Below are 15,035 nucleotides of genomic sequence, written 5' to 3' on the forward strand. Positions count from 1 at the left end.
GGAAGGTTTGGGCGCAAGGAAGGACAGCGTCGCGTCACGGCGCTATGTTATCCTTGACAACATATTTGAAGGTCAAGGACGTCCGAGGTGCCTCCCCTAAACGTAAGGTTTACCATTTAATTGAATAAAAGACCAGACTTACAAATAACAATGTAATTTAATTGAATGAGACGACTGAATTTCAAATTACGAAATAATTGAATAAAATTTAATTGAACTATTTTGTAATTATAATTCGAGACATCGTCTTATATCGAAAGGAAACTGTGCTCACGTACAGTGAACCACGAAAGTATTCGAACGCACTTTAAAGGAGTATAACTTTTTTATGATCAAACGGCCTAACCTTTTTTGAGCAATTAGAAGAATCGATTTAACAAATGATATGGAAAAAAGATTTTGTAAAAATTGCTGAGAATTACATGAGAAACTGAAAGAAGCACCATTTACAACTTTTTTATTAGAACCCGTAATGAAAATTTAAAATATGCGTTTTGTAGATGTATGTTAGTTATACACATGCTGAAAATTTCATCGAAATCGGTTGACGCAGAAAAAACGACACGCATCGAAAGATGTAGGAATCTGTGGATTTTAAGCACAAATTTGATGAAATTTTCAGCATGTGTATAACTAACATACATCTACAAAACATATATTCTAAATTTTCTCATTAAGGGCCCAAATAAAAAAGTTTTGAAAAATGCTTTTTCTATTTTTGCATGCCACTTTGTAAATTCAAATTTTTGGAAAATCTTTTTCGCAGATCATTTAGTAAACCAATGCTCCTAATTGCTTACAGAACATCAGGTTTTAATGTGCGTTCAAATATTTTCGTGGTTCACTGTACATACATACCCAGATAGCACAGGACGATTTACAGTCGCCGTTTTCACGTCCGTTCTACGTCTTTACGTCTTACGTCTCAGTAAGACGGTTTTTTAACGTCCATAAAGGCATCTTTTCTGGGACGTCGTTTTGACGCACGAAGGAAGGTGCCTTTTATGCATCTCATTTCTGCCGTACAAACGTCGTCCCAGCAAGGATGCCTTTATGGACGTGTAAAAGTTGCCTCTTTGGAGACTCCGTTTTCACGTCAGAAATGAGATGCATAAAAGGCACCTGCCTTCAAACGTGAAAACGTCGTCCTAGCAGAGATGCCTTTATGGACGTGTAAAAGTTGCCTCTTTCGAGACGCCGTTTTCACGGCAGAAACGATTGAAGTACTTACGAAAATATGTATATCACTTAATCGTTAATATACTAATACTATGCTTCATTGTTAAAAAAGTAGTTCGATTTTTACCTAAAAAATATTTTAAGAGAAGTTTATCTCTTATAATAATTATATAATATGTTAAAATACGTGTTAATAACGTGTTAAAATATTTTTTATATAATAATATATATGATTTGAGCCTATAAGAATAAAAAGTAATGAATCTAACAAAAAAGGTTCGCATGTATCAGCGAGGAAGCCATCATGAAGTTAAACGGTAAGTCCAGAGTTCGAATTCCGCCAAACTGCACAAAAATTTCTAAATTGTAATAAGGTTTTTTCAAAGACAAAGTGGAATATTCTCTCAAGCAGTGCATGAAAGTAGTAATATATATATATATTATACAATGTAGATTCTAATTTTTGTTATAACTTTTTCTTAAATTTGAAGATTTTGTGCGTTTGAAAAAGATGCATAAAAGATGCCTAAAAGATGCCCGGAAGACGCGTAAAAAGACGCTTAAATGATGCCTGAAAGACCCCTGAAAGGACGTGTAAAAGATGCATAAAAGATGCCTGAAAGACCTCCGGAAAGATGCATAAAAGATGTCCAAAAAGACGTGTTAAAGATACGTCTTTCAGGCAACTTTTTTTACGTCTTTACGTACATCTTTGAGACATCAAAAAGACCTGTGAGAGACATCTTTAAGTCGCACAGTTTTGTAACAAAGACCTGTTAAAGACGTACCAAGTACGTGAAAACGACGTGCCACAGACGTAACGTACGTATTTAAGACGTACTTACGCTTGCGTCAGGCAACTTTCAGACGTACTTTAAGATGTCTTTGTGCTATCTGGGTACAGACGCTGCGAGACTGCCTCAACTTGATAGTCCTGTATCATCCGTATCGAGTGTCGTGAAGTAACGAACTACGAGGGACGTTTGTCTTGTCAACAACCAACAATCTTCAGTTCGTGGCAGTTTCGTATATTGTCTGTGCGTAGTTTCGCGATCCATTGTCTTCGCATTCGGTGCCGTTGTATGCACGAACAATTTTTCAAGAATTAGTTTACACGAACGAATTCGCATTTGTTCTTACTCGCCTCTCTTATTGATGATGAGTAGACAGCGGATCTTTATGCATTTATTGCAAAAATTAATAGGCGTAATTTAAAACAGTAAACATATTATGAAAATTTAAAGATATTGTTACTTATTGAACATATTCACTCTGGTTTGTTGTAATTCACATGAAAAATTTCTATTTTGCATAAAAATCCGCTGTCTAATGATGATGTAAAGAAAATTGTAAAGATATGCTAAATTGATTCAAAATGAATGTCGAAAAATGAAATTTGTCGAAAAATGAAATTTGTCGAAAAAAACGCGTTGCTGGAGATCCCATTGTTTGAGGTAGTGTAGACCCATAAAAAAATTCTACAAAATCACATGACAATCAATTTTGTTGGGAGATCAGTTCCCTTCTGAACTTATTTTGGCTGATAAAATTCTATCTTTACGAAATCTGTTTGGAAATTTCACGGTGATTAGTAAGCTGCGGATGTTGACGGGATTTTCAATGTTTGTAGGCAAATTTTAAGAAATTCGAATCACATACAATTTTATTTTCAGTGGTAGTAGTCTTTGTAGATCTCAAATAAATAAAGATCGTGCTAAATTCTGTGGAATGTTATATTCCAGCATTTTTTGAAATTTTTAGAAGCCATAAATTCATGAAGATCAGCAGGCTAGTGATTACATAACTGGTATGCACATGGGTCCGTTTATGGAAACAGAAAAATTCTGTTTCCTCATATAGTATCCATAAATATTAAATTCTGACTTACCAATAAAGGTTAACGTCGCTAACATGGTCACCGTATCCGCCATTTTGGTCTTCAAGTGAATCACACGACACATATGTATCTACGAAGAAGCTGCTTTTATCAGGGAAACGTTTGTTCACAATACTACTGCGTTTCTTATCGATAGAATTATTCAACATGTTCGAAGATGTTTCCTTTGTCACAAATGGATAAATTATAATTCTAGATTCAAGTAATACTGCAACGCTCCGATAATATTTTTCATAACCTTTTTAACAAAACAGTTACTGCAAGCTGTCGATAACATCCCGATAAACATTAATTTCGACAGTAATATTAATGCATACAATAATACAATACAATCTGAACGTTGTTACACGTTAAACAAGAATTTAATACACAGCTTTCCAAAATCAGTTAATATTAAAACCTCCATTTTACACTAGTTCGTATTCTTAATATTGTATGCATTCTATTTAGTAGTTAATTTTGTACTTTCATGATCAATTTTATCGTAATTGTCTACTTTTATCATGATTAAGTATTAGTTTATCATGCACACTACCGAATGCGATTACTATTATGTTCTACACTCCAGTGTCGTATTATATAGTTACTCTGAATGGATAATTAAAATAAAATTAATTATTTAGAATTGATTTATTTCAAGTTAAAATTATGATTTCAACCTACTTCTACTAAACCTACTCGTCGATACTGTTCCTAACTTAATTTTGAATAAAATTTTAAATAAAACATTCTCAAAGACAATATTAAATCAACAAAACACTCAAGTAGAATTACTCGGAGAATATTTAATGTAGAAACAGTTAGCATCCTTCCAGATTTCGATTCATGTTTTTTGAAACAATATGAACTACGACACGCTTCGAGTACAAGCCCTTGAAGCACGGTTATGCATAAAAATTCCGGAACGGCGATCGAAACTTTGTCAAAGTATTCCACAGGAAATTATCGTAAACGAACGATGCGCAGCCCTCATGATTAACCAGGCTTTCTGACATCAAGCACCGTGCTACAACTTTGCTCGTTTAAACCTCGAAATCGCATCTACTCGCGAAATTTAGTCGCGTTAAGAAATTCTCATGATATTTTCACGGTTCAATGGGAGAACAAGTGGCTTAAAATCGGGCCTATTGATGGTACTGCACTTTGAATTCGGAACTACCCATAAAAGGAATTGTTTTACCGTCCAGTGCATTCAGGAAGTCGAAATTAAGTTTTCAAGGGAATCGTGGCTGAGGGAATGGTAACGCGCGCGCGCGTTGTAAACTTTGTGATCCATGATGATTGCGGCCATCTTTTTTCCCGCGTAAACCGAGAAAAGTATTAGATCGTTGCAGAGAAAGTATTCGATTTCAACTTATAAATGAACAATTTCATTAATATATTGGGTTGTGTAATAAATTCCCGCGGTTTTTGTATTTTATTTTTTCCCCGCAATTTTGCGTTTTGTTAGGTAAAGTATATGTATATGTACGTATATGCATTCGCAAGTCTTTTCCTTGTTCTACAAACCTATCTGCTTCAACTTTTCGAATTAATGAATTTTAATCAATTTTCAGGCTTTTTCAACGGAAGTTCCAGGAGGCAGAAAAATTCATTTTCGACATCTGCTCGACATCTCACTCAAGTTGCATGGTAACCAAGCTCCAAGTTTTTGAGTAAAGCCCATAGAGTGAAGATGGTTAGCGATGGCAAGTGATAGACCATCGCACAGTGGCCCGGATCGAAGAAGTTGGTGTCATTTTGTTATAACTTTTGAACTATTAGAGATATCGCAATGAATTTTCACCAAAAATATTTAAAAAATAGTAATTCTTATCTAGACGTAATTAAATATTTTTTGCATTTGTTAAACAATAATTTTTACTAACTTTTCATTGATATTTTTTATTAAAAAATGAATTGTTCAAATATAGTTTTTCAACCTTTTTTTACTTGTTGTGAACAATAATTTTTAGTGTTAGTCTTAATCTTTAACACATAAAAGAATGCTTTCCTGTTTAAAAAAAAGAAATATTTTACTTTAAAATAGTACTAAAATTATATTCAGTCAATATTACCACAAATAAAAAAGTAAGCCAATAAAATAAACATACCATAATTTGTCTTTCGTGATGATCTATGATGATCGATTGCATTAGTTAATTAATAACTCTACTGCCTCAGGATTTAGTATTTTAGGATTTCTTTTACATGTTAATCTTACAGTCAGCGTCAATATTAAGTGGACACTCTTAAAAATCGCATAACTTTCTAAAAATTGGTCGGAAGGACTTGAATTTTTTAAAGATGTTAGGCCGACTAGTTCGCTAGAGAATAAGTAAACAAAAATTTATTAAGATTGCAATTCGTAAGAATCATACAAAATTTAAAAAATGATGTTTTGTCAACTTTTTTTCTGGGCCTGTAAATATAATTTAAGAAATGCCTTTTTGTAGATTTCGGTAACTTATATGGTCAACATTGCAATGAGCTACATACGTTTAAAGTTGAGAGCTTAAGGGTGAAAGTCGCAGATTTTCAGGTTTAAACGATTTAAACGTTTTTTACGATGAAATTTTCAAAATGTATATAAGTTACCGAAATCTATAAAACGCATTTTCCAAATTATCGTCACAGGCTCAGTCAAAAAAGTTGACAAAACATCATTTTTTAAATTTTGTATGATTTCTACCACTTGCAATCTTAATAAATTTTTGTTTACTTATTCTCTAGCGAACTAGCCGGTCTAACATCTTAAAAACATTCAAGTCCTTTGGACCAATTTTCAAAAAGTTATTCGATTTTTAAGGGTTCCCACTTAATATTACCGCTGACTGTAATTGTGACATGTACGGGTCAGATGTTAACAATAATCTCAAATAGTTTTCGAACGCTGCACAACGTTCCAAAGATAGAAATAAATGGAGCGAGAACGCTAAGAAACTCTCATCAGTCGTTTCGTTATATTTCTTTAAAATAAAAGTAACTATCGAAGTTAATTTACATATATATCTTTACTATATTTATCTCTTATAATGTTATTGCAAAAACGTTCGTATTTGGAAGACATTTGATCAGTCATACGAGCCTGTTTTACGCAAGCGAAACTCGTTGCAAAGTAATATTGACAGCTTGCAAAGTAGGACAAGGTAGGACAATATTCGTGCATAATTATGCACGGGAAAGAATGCTGAAAATGATCCAATTTGTTATAAATGTACATTTGTCAAATGTAAACAATTTGGCCAATTTTTTTATTTCATTGAATATTTATTTCTAACATATTGTGAACAATAACTTTTAGTGTCGATATTAAGTTTGTAACACAAAAGAGTGCACTTCATCGTAAACAAAAAAAAAATACGAAATATTAAGTGGTTTGATCAGGGCACCTCGAAGAAGAGAAGCAATTTTCTTGGTGAAAAGTACTATCTCTAAATGTCTACTTTTAAGTATTCGTCCTAATTACAATTCTTGGTAAACTGCATTAATTTTTTTCATTTTCGAGGTTGATACATTTAGGAAGCAATACAAATTTGTTAGAAATCGATATGAGAAGTTGACTTTTTAGCTAAATTACACCAACTTCTTCGACCCGATCCACTGTGCATCGCCACGGTTAAAATGGAGTACAAAAGTAATGAAGGAGCACTCTTACCCAGGAGCACAAAACTACAAAAAAAGATTCAATCCAGACGGTCCTGACGGTTTTAAATACTATTGGCATGATTTACGTAAGGATAAAGCCGTAGCAATGAATAGAAATTTCGGCGGTGGAAGTTTAATTGTGTGGGCTGCGTTTAGCTATAATTCGAAAACACCAATGTGCAAAATTTGTACGAGAATAAACGCAGAAAAATACATCACCCTTTCATTTGCTTCATTAAAGAAAATCATGACGACAACGTTATTTTTCAACAAGATAACGTAGTAATACACAATGCTAAGAAGACTCAGGAGTGGTTTAAACAAAAGAATTTGCAACTAATGAACTGATCGTCACGTTCCACCGATATAAACCCAATACATAGAACGTTTATGGAGAATCCTATCACGAGCAACATATGTACGAAAATGGGAAGCAGTATAACAACATTAAAGAGTTAGAAAACGCAGTAAGATATGAGGGAATCAAATCCATAAAACAACGTTGTGTGTAATAATTAGTTTGTAGTATGGAAAATAGAATATTTGAAGTGATTAAATGTGACGGTGGAAGTTCATACTAAATACTAATATTATAAACTTAGTTTTTTGTTCGAATTTATTACACTGTTCTTATAGAAATATCGTTACACTTATGTACATTAAGTTGTAATATTTTGTTTAGAACAAAAATAAAGCAGTTTTTTTGAATTCAGAATATTGATTTTTGCTTTCTTATACTCTTTAATTATTTTCTAGTCTTCTTCTAATCATATTATCAAAATACTTGAATTTTTTGTTCAAAATAGTACCTACTGTTCTTATAGAAATTTCGTCCACGTATATACTTTACCTAACAAAACACAAAATTGCGGGAAAAAAAATGAAATACAAAAAACGCGAGAATTTATTACACAACCCAATACTTTTACCAATGAAAACAGTCTAACCTTCGTTGTATTATGCATCGAGCATATTATTTGGCAAAGCAATTTTAACACTGATCGGTACGAGCACAAGATGTGTATACGTCGTGTTATAAAAATTACATGACTGAATTTGTTTTTATTTCTCGCAATTTTAATACAAATATTTGCTGTATTGAATAGTTTCTCAAGAGAGCACCTTTGTGGTTTCGATAATTATGAAATAACAAATGTTAAACTGGTCATTCCACCGGTTGTGGTTCGGTTAATGTTAAACATGTTTAAATGTTTAAATTCAAAATGGAAATGTTTACATGTTCAAATCTTTAAATTCAAAATGGAAATGTTTACATGTTCAAATCTTTAAATTCAAAATGGAAATGTTTACATGTTCAAATCTTTCAGAATGGAAATATTTAAATGTATAAATCTTTCAGAATGGAAATATTTAAATGTATAAATCTTTCAGAATGGAAATATTTAAATTTTTCAGAACGGAAACGATTATATGTTTTAATTTTGCAGAATGGAAATGTTTAAATGTTTAAATCTTTCAGAATGGAAATATTTCAATGTTTAAATCTTACAGAATGGAAATGTTTAAATCTTTCAGAATTGAAATGTTTACATGTTTAAATCTTTCTGAATGGAAATGTTTAAATGTGTCAAATGTTTCGTGACGATTTGAAGATAAAAAGAATTGAAATTTAAAAAAGCTTGAATTTGAGTCTCAATTAAGTTGTCGCAGGGTTTAACTTTAATTTATTACAGGCGCGAGGTTTAAGTATGAAACATGTTCACAGTCCAGACAGATTATGCTAAGATTTTTCGTAATCTGATTTTATAGCGAGCACCTTCTAGAATGAAATTTACCTTCGTATTACCTTCTACAAATGTATTTGGAAAACAACGAGTTCTTAAAAAATTGATTGCGTTCCGAAGGGAATCCAATAAAATCAAACGTGAATCGTTTTACACATGAACGATCATAATTCCGGCGAACAATGAAGTTACGCAATTCATTCATAACGCTTCGTTTATTCAAATGTGTCGTAACTGTCGAAAATTAATTCATAGTCGTTTATTCTAATGAGCTGTGCTAATGAGTAAACAGTGGATTGTACGCAGTAATTGAAATAATGAGTAGATGTAATTTAAGATGGTAACAACGTTCGAAGAATTTAAAAATACATTATACATTATAAAATACATTATAAATATATTGTTTCCAACCTATTAAACATACTAAGAAAGAAAATAAATTTCCATTTCACTACAGTTAATTCAGATAGAAAATTTCTATGTTGCAGAAGGATCCGCAGTGCATACATAATCAGTAAAGTATTTTGTAAAGATTTATGATTTATAAAATAGTAATAGTAATTTTTAATTTATTCGAAATTAACGCGATTCTTCGTTTACATTTGATAGAAGATTTGAGGAAAGTTTCTCCTGCAAAAATCGGATTCTATTTAACAAATGATCCGGAAAAATTCTCACATAAAGTGCGGCTCCGCGTCAAGATTTGCAGTTCTTATGAGCTCCAAGGAAATCGGGAATCATTTTATTGCTGCAGTATTTATGGACGACTTCCTACATTTCGCACCATGTTCGTTTCAGCAAAATATTGAAGTGACACCTTCGATTTTTATCAAAGCCCTGCGTTATAGTATAATACCACATGCATCGTGTGTTTATGCAATTTTCAATTTTTGTAGACTTTCAAGAAAGTGGTACCAAATAAAATTCTATTTTCATTGGTAATAGCATTTGTAGATCCATGTTAAATAAAAATCTTACTAAATTCTGTTGAATTTAATACTCCAGCATTTCTTTAAATTTTATATTATAGTATATGTATAGTATATTGTATACATACAGGGTGTCCCACATAACAGTTTTCACGATTTTTCAAGTACTTGCGATAATCTGACAAAAAAATTTTTCAAACAAAAGTTGGTCAGTCTTCGACTGACTATACATTGCAATATAAAAAAGTTTTGCTTTCTTTTTAGTATTGTCAAGGCCACCTTTATTTTTTTAAATGCAATGAGGTATTTTTTAATACATCAATCGATGCAGCTAGACACTCGTTATAAAAAAGTACTAACCTATGTATGTCGAAAAGTTAGTAGTTCACGAGATATGTCAATTTAAATAACTCTAAAACCCCATTATTGTCGTACTAACACGTTAGCGTTGACTTACTTGTGTAACGTCTTAGTAATGGACAGTGGAAGGGGAAAAGGAGGAGAATGTGTGAGAGACATTTAAACATTTCCATTCTGAAAGATTTAGACATGTAAACATTTCAATTCTGGAAGATTTAAACATTTCCATTCTGTAAGATTTAAATATTTCCATTTTGAAAGATTTAAACATTTAAACATTTCCATTTTGAAGGATTTAAACATTTTAACATTTCCATCCTGAAAAATTTAAACATTTAAACATGTTTGACATTAACCAAACCACAACCGGTGGAATGACCAGTTTAACATTTGTTATTTCATAATTATCGGAACCACAAAAGTGCTCTCTTGAGAAATTATTCAATACAGCAAATATTTGTATTAAAATTGCGAGAAATGAAAACAAATTCAGTCATGTAATTTTTATAACACGACGTATACACATCTTGTGCTCGGTACGATCAGTGTTAACATTGCTTTGCCAAATAATATGCTCGATGCATAATACAACGAAGGTTAGACTGTTTTCATTGGTAAAAGTATTGGGTTGTGTAATAAATTCTCGCGTTTTTTGTATTTCATTTTTTTTCCCGCAATTTTGTGTTTCATTAGGTAAAGTATATATGTACGTGGACGAAATTTCTATAAGAACAGTGTAATAAATTCGAACAAAAAACTAAGTTTATAATATTAGTATTTAGTATGAACTTCCACCGTTACATTTAATCACTTCAAATATTCTATTTTCCATACTACAAACTAATTGTTACACACAACGTTGTTTTATGGATTTGATTCCACTCATATCTGACTGCGTTTTCTAACTCTTTAATGTTGTTATACTGCTTCCCATTTTCGTACATATATTGCTCGTGATAGGATTCTCCATAAACGTTCTATGTATTGGGTTTAGATCGGTGGAACGTGACGATCAGTTCATTAGTTGCAAATTCTTTTGTCTAAACCACTCCTGAGTCTTCTTAGCATTGTGTATTACTGCGTTATCTTGTTGAAAAATAACGTTGTCGTCATGATTTTCTTTAATGAAGCAAATGAAAGGGTCTTCTGATAGGGTGATGTATTTTTCTGCGTTCATTCTAGTAACAAATTTTGCATATTGGTTTCTTCGAATTATAGCTAAACGCAGCCCACACAATTAAAGTTCCACCGCCGAAATTTCTACTCATTGCTACGGCTTTATCCTTACGTAAATCATAACAATAGTATTTAAAACCGTCAAGACCGTCCAGATTGAATTTTTTTTTAGCGTTAGCGTTTACTTATTGTGTAACGTCTTAGTATGACAGTAATGGTGTTTTAGAGTTATTTAAATTGAAATATCTCCTGAACTACTAACTTTTCGACATACATATGTTAGTATTTTTTTATAACGAATGTCTAGCTGCATCGATTGATGTATTAAAAAATACCTCATTGCATTAAAAAAAATAAAGGTGGCCTTGACAATACTAAATAAAAAAACATTTCTGACTTTTTTTATTGCAATGTACAGCCAATCGAAGACTGATCAACTTTTGTTGAATATATAATATTTTTTTGTCAGATTATCGCAAGTATTTGAAAAATCGTGAAAACTGTTACGTGGGACACCCTCTGTATAGTATATCTACATACATACATAGTATAGTACATAATATACACGTATATAATTTGTGCATATTCTAGATATTCTATAAATATTCTCTCTCTATATATAAAATAGAGAATTAAATTAAATTATTAAATAGAGGATTAAATTAGTATGAGAATTAATTTTACAGAAAACTTAATAATAACATTAAATTATTATAAAATTTTAAATAATTCAATATTATTAGAAGGGAATAATATTAGGTATAAAAATTTCATAGAGGATTCAATATTATTTTAAAATAGTACTCTAAATTAGTAAGAATTAATTTTATAGAAAATTTAATACATATAATTTAATAATTATTGAATTAATGTGAAGATCAATTTTATGGATATATAGAGTTTGATATTATTGAAATATACTATTAAAAATTGAAAATTAAACTATTAATATAACATTAATTTAAAATAATTATTAATAGTATATTGTTATAATAATATTAATATTATAGAATACTTATAGTATATAGAATATGCACAAATTATGTACGTGTATAATTCATAATTTTATTTTATACTTCATTTGGTCATGCAGAATTATTTCATGTGCAACAATACGTTCCAGCAACAAACGAGAGCAATTTTTCTGACGAACATCATACGAGAACATTTTTCACATTTGAATTTTGATCAAACTCTTATTCAGGCTTCAACTTATTTTGTTTGAGATAAACTATTTCGAAGTAGTTCGTAATTATTCAAACATTATTTTCCATTGACGAATGCTAATTTTGCATTACAGTATTTAAGACCCATTTCTTACGGAATTTGTAGAGAGTAGAAGTCCCGAGGCTTTTGAGTATACATATAGAAGACCGTTGAATATTCAATACACGACGTCAGCCAATAAAACAATTATTCGTCGTTTGAGAATTTTAATTAAATTCTTCTGTGCGCTACACAGTGAAATGACGATACCATTTTAAAGCACGTTTCAATTTCACGAAACAAAATTGCACAATACATTTTTAAACTAAAGAAAACTTGAACACACTCTCCCCGTTTAAACGTTGGAAAACAATTTTAATTTTTAAAGTTACCAATATTATTGGAACAATTGTTGAATCACTTGTACCGTTGTTCGTTATATTATGCGCAATACACTCTTCATTGTAAATTTGAAACTCCAAGTTATCGACACATATTATCCCGAAACTTGTACTATATTCCTGAATCGATTCACAGTAGTATCACTAAATGATTACGGTAGCACAATACGGAATAGTTTTGGAGAACAATTAAGCAAGCAGTTTCGTAAACGATCTTCTTGCTTCAAAACAAAATCAATTTAGTTGCTTCGGCGATGCATAACAAACGAACAGATTCCGAATCTCTTATCAATTACGCGCAATGTCGGACATGAGGAAATTTATTGTTTTGTATCTTCGCAATTATTCGGAACGTGCAGAATTATTAAAAATAATGTCTCGCAAAGTATGTAGAACGTAAAAGGATTCTTAGTAAAATACAATAAAAAAACTGTTTAACAAGTACACGTTTCGTCAAGCAGAAGAAAATATGCTGTTTTAGTTTTTAGAATTTAATTAACAGACACGTTTGAAATGTAAAGAAACATAATTATTTATAAAATAAATAAAATATAGTGAGATTGAAGAAACCTTGTCATTCGAAACAATTTTAATGTTACACACATTGTCACTTGTAAGAATATATCTATTGTATCATTTCATTTGATTTGGTCTGGGTAATCGCACAGTTTCGTGTGGTTTTGTTTGAATTGTGTGTTACGATTGTTAAATGCGCGGAGAATAAGAAAATCCGACGAGAACAGCAGCCAGAAAACATCGAAGCGCGCGCGACGGGTTCTGGTCGCCAACTGATTCCAGGAGTCCTGGATCAGGACCAGTTCGTGGGGGTTCACCTTTCTCGCCTGACCAATCGTCAGCAAGCTATCTATCTTCCCTTCTTGTAGCGTCCTCGTGTTTACCTAATGTCGAGCTTACCACCGACACCATAATTGTTTCCTCGAATCTTCCCCCGTTACAGAACAAAGTAACCACAAATTACCCTCACTTTACCGCACCGGCGCACAGTGGTCCGGATCGAAGAAGTCGGTGTCATTTAGCTAAAAAGACAACTTTCTCATATCGATTTCTAACAAATTTGTATTGCTTCCTAAATGTATCAACCTCGAAAATGAAAAAAATTAATGCAGTTTACCAAGAATTGTAATTAGGACGAATACTTAAAAGTAGACATTTAGAGATAGTACTTTTCACCAAGAAAATTGCTTCTCTTCTTCGAGATGCCCTGATCAAACCACTTAATATTTCGTATTTTTTTTTTGTTTACGATGAAGTGCACTCTTTTGTGTTACAAATTTAATATCGACACTAAAAGTTATTGTTCACAATATGTTAGAAATAAATATTCAATGAAATAAAAAAATTGGCCAAATTGTTTACATGTGACAAATGTACATTTATAACAAATTGGATCATTTTCAGCATTCTTTCCCGTGCATAATTATGCACGAATATTGTCCTACCTTGTCCTACTTTGCAAGCTGTCAATATTACTTTGCAACGAGTTTCGCTTGCGTAAAACAGGCTCGTATGACTGATCAAATGTCTTCCAAATACGAACGTTTTTGCAATAACATTATAAGAGATAAATATAGTAAAGATATATATGTAAATTAACTTCGATAGTTACTTTTATTTTAAAGAAATATAACGAAACGACTGATGAGAGTTTCTTAGCGTTCTCGCTCCATTTATTTCTATCTTTGGAACGTTGTGCAGCGTTCGAAAACTATTTGAGATTATTGTTAACATCTGACCCGTACATGTCACAATTACAGTCAGCGGTAATATTAAGTGGGAACCCTTAAAAATCGAATAACTTTTTGAAAATTGGTCCAAAGGACTTGAATGTTTTTAAGATGTTAGACCGGCTAGTTCGCTAGAGAATAAGTAAACAAAAATTTATTAAGATTGCAAGTGGTAGAAATCATACAAAATTTAAAAAATGATGTTTTGTCAACTTTTTTGACTGAGCCTGTGACGATAATTTGGAAAATGCGTTTTATAGATTTCGGTAACTTATATACATTTTGAAAATTTCATCGTAAAAAACGTTTAAATCGTTTAAACCTGAAAATCTGCGACTTTCACCCTTAAGCTCTCAACTTTAAACGTATGTAGCTCATTGCAATGTTGACCATATAAGTTACCGAAATCTACAAAAAGGCATTTCTTAAATTATATTTACAGGCCCAGAAAAAAAGTTGACAAAACATCATTTTTTAAATTTTGTATGATTCTTACGAATTGCAATCTTAATAAATTTTTGTTTACTTATTCTCTAGCGAACTAGTCGGCCTAACATCTTTAAAAAATCAAGTCCTTCCGACCAATTTTTAGAAAGTTATGCGATTTTTAAGAGTGTCCACTTAATATTGACGCTGACTGTAAGATTAACATGTAAAAGAAATCCTAAAATACTAAATCCTGAGGCAGTAGAGTTATTAATTAACTAATGCAATCGATCATCATAGATCATCACGAAAGACAAATTATGGTATGTTTATTTTATTGGCTT

General features: G+C 31.5%; 1 protein-coding gene across 3 annotated transcripts in view; it reads right to left on the bottom strand.

Annotated features, from left to right (window-relative positions):
- The window catches only part of LOC143214707 (cholecystokinin receptor type A), a 635,098-nt gene extending 621,575 nt beyond the window's left edge, over positions 1–13,523 (bottom strand). The window contains exons 1-2 of one of the 3 annotated variants that reach the window (XM_076436058.1): positions 13,091–13,522; positions 3,068–3,240 (exon numbers count right to left, since the gene is read on the bottom strand). The gene's annotated coding sequence lies outside the window, so the exon portion shown is untranslated. Of the gene's footprint in view, positions 1–3,067 lie in introns of all 3 variants that reach the window. The other 2 variants (XM_076436059.1, XM_076436060.1) reach the window with 2 other exon arrangements.
- Positions 13,524–15,035: the final 1,512 nt, after the last annotated feature.

This window comes from Lasioglossum baleicum, chromosome 12 (assembly GCF_051020765.1).
Source record: "Lasioglossum baleicum chromosome 12, iyLasBale1, whole genome shotgun sequence".
Classification (NCBI taxonomy): Eukaryota; Metazoa; Arthropoda; class Insecta; order Hymenoptera; family Halictidae; genus Lasioglossum; species Lasioglossum baleicum.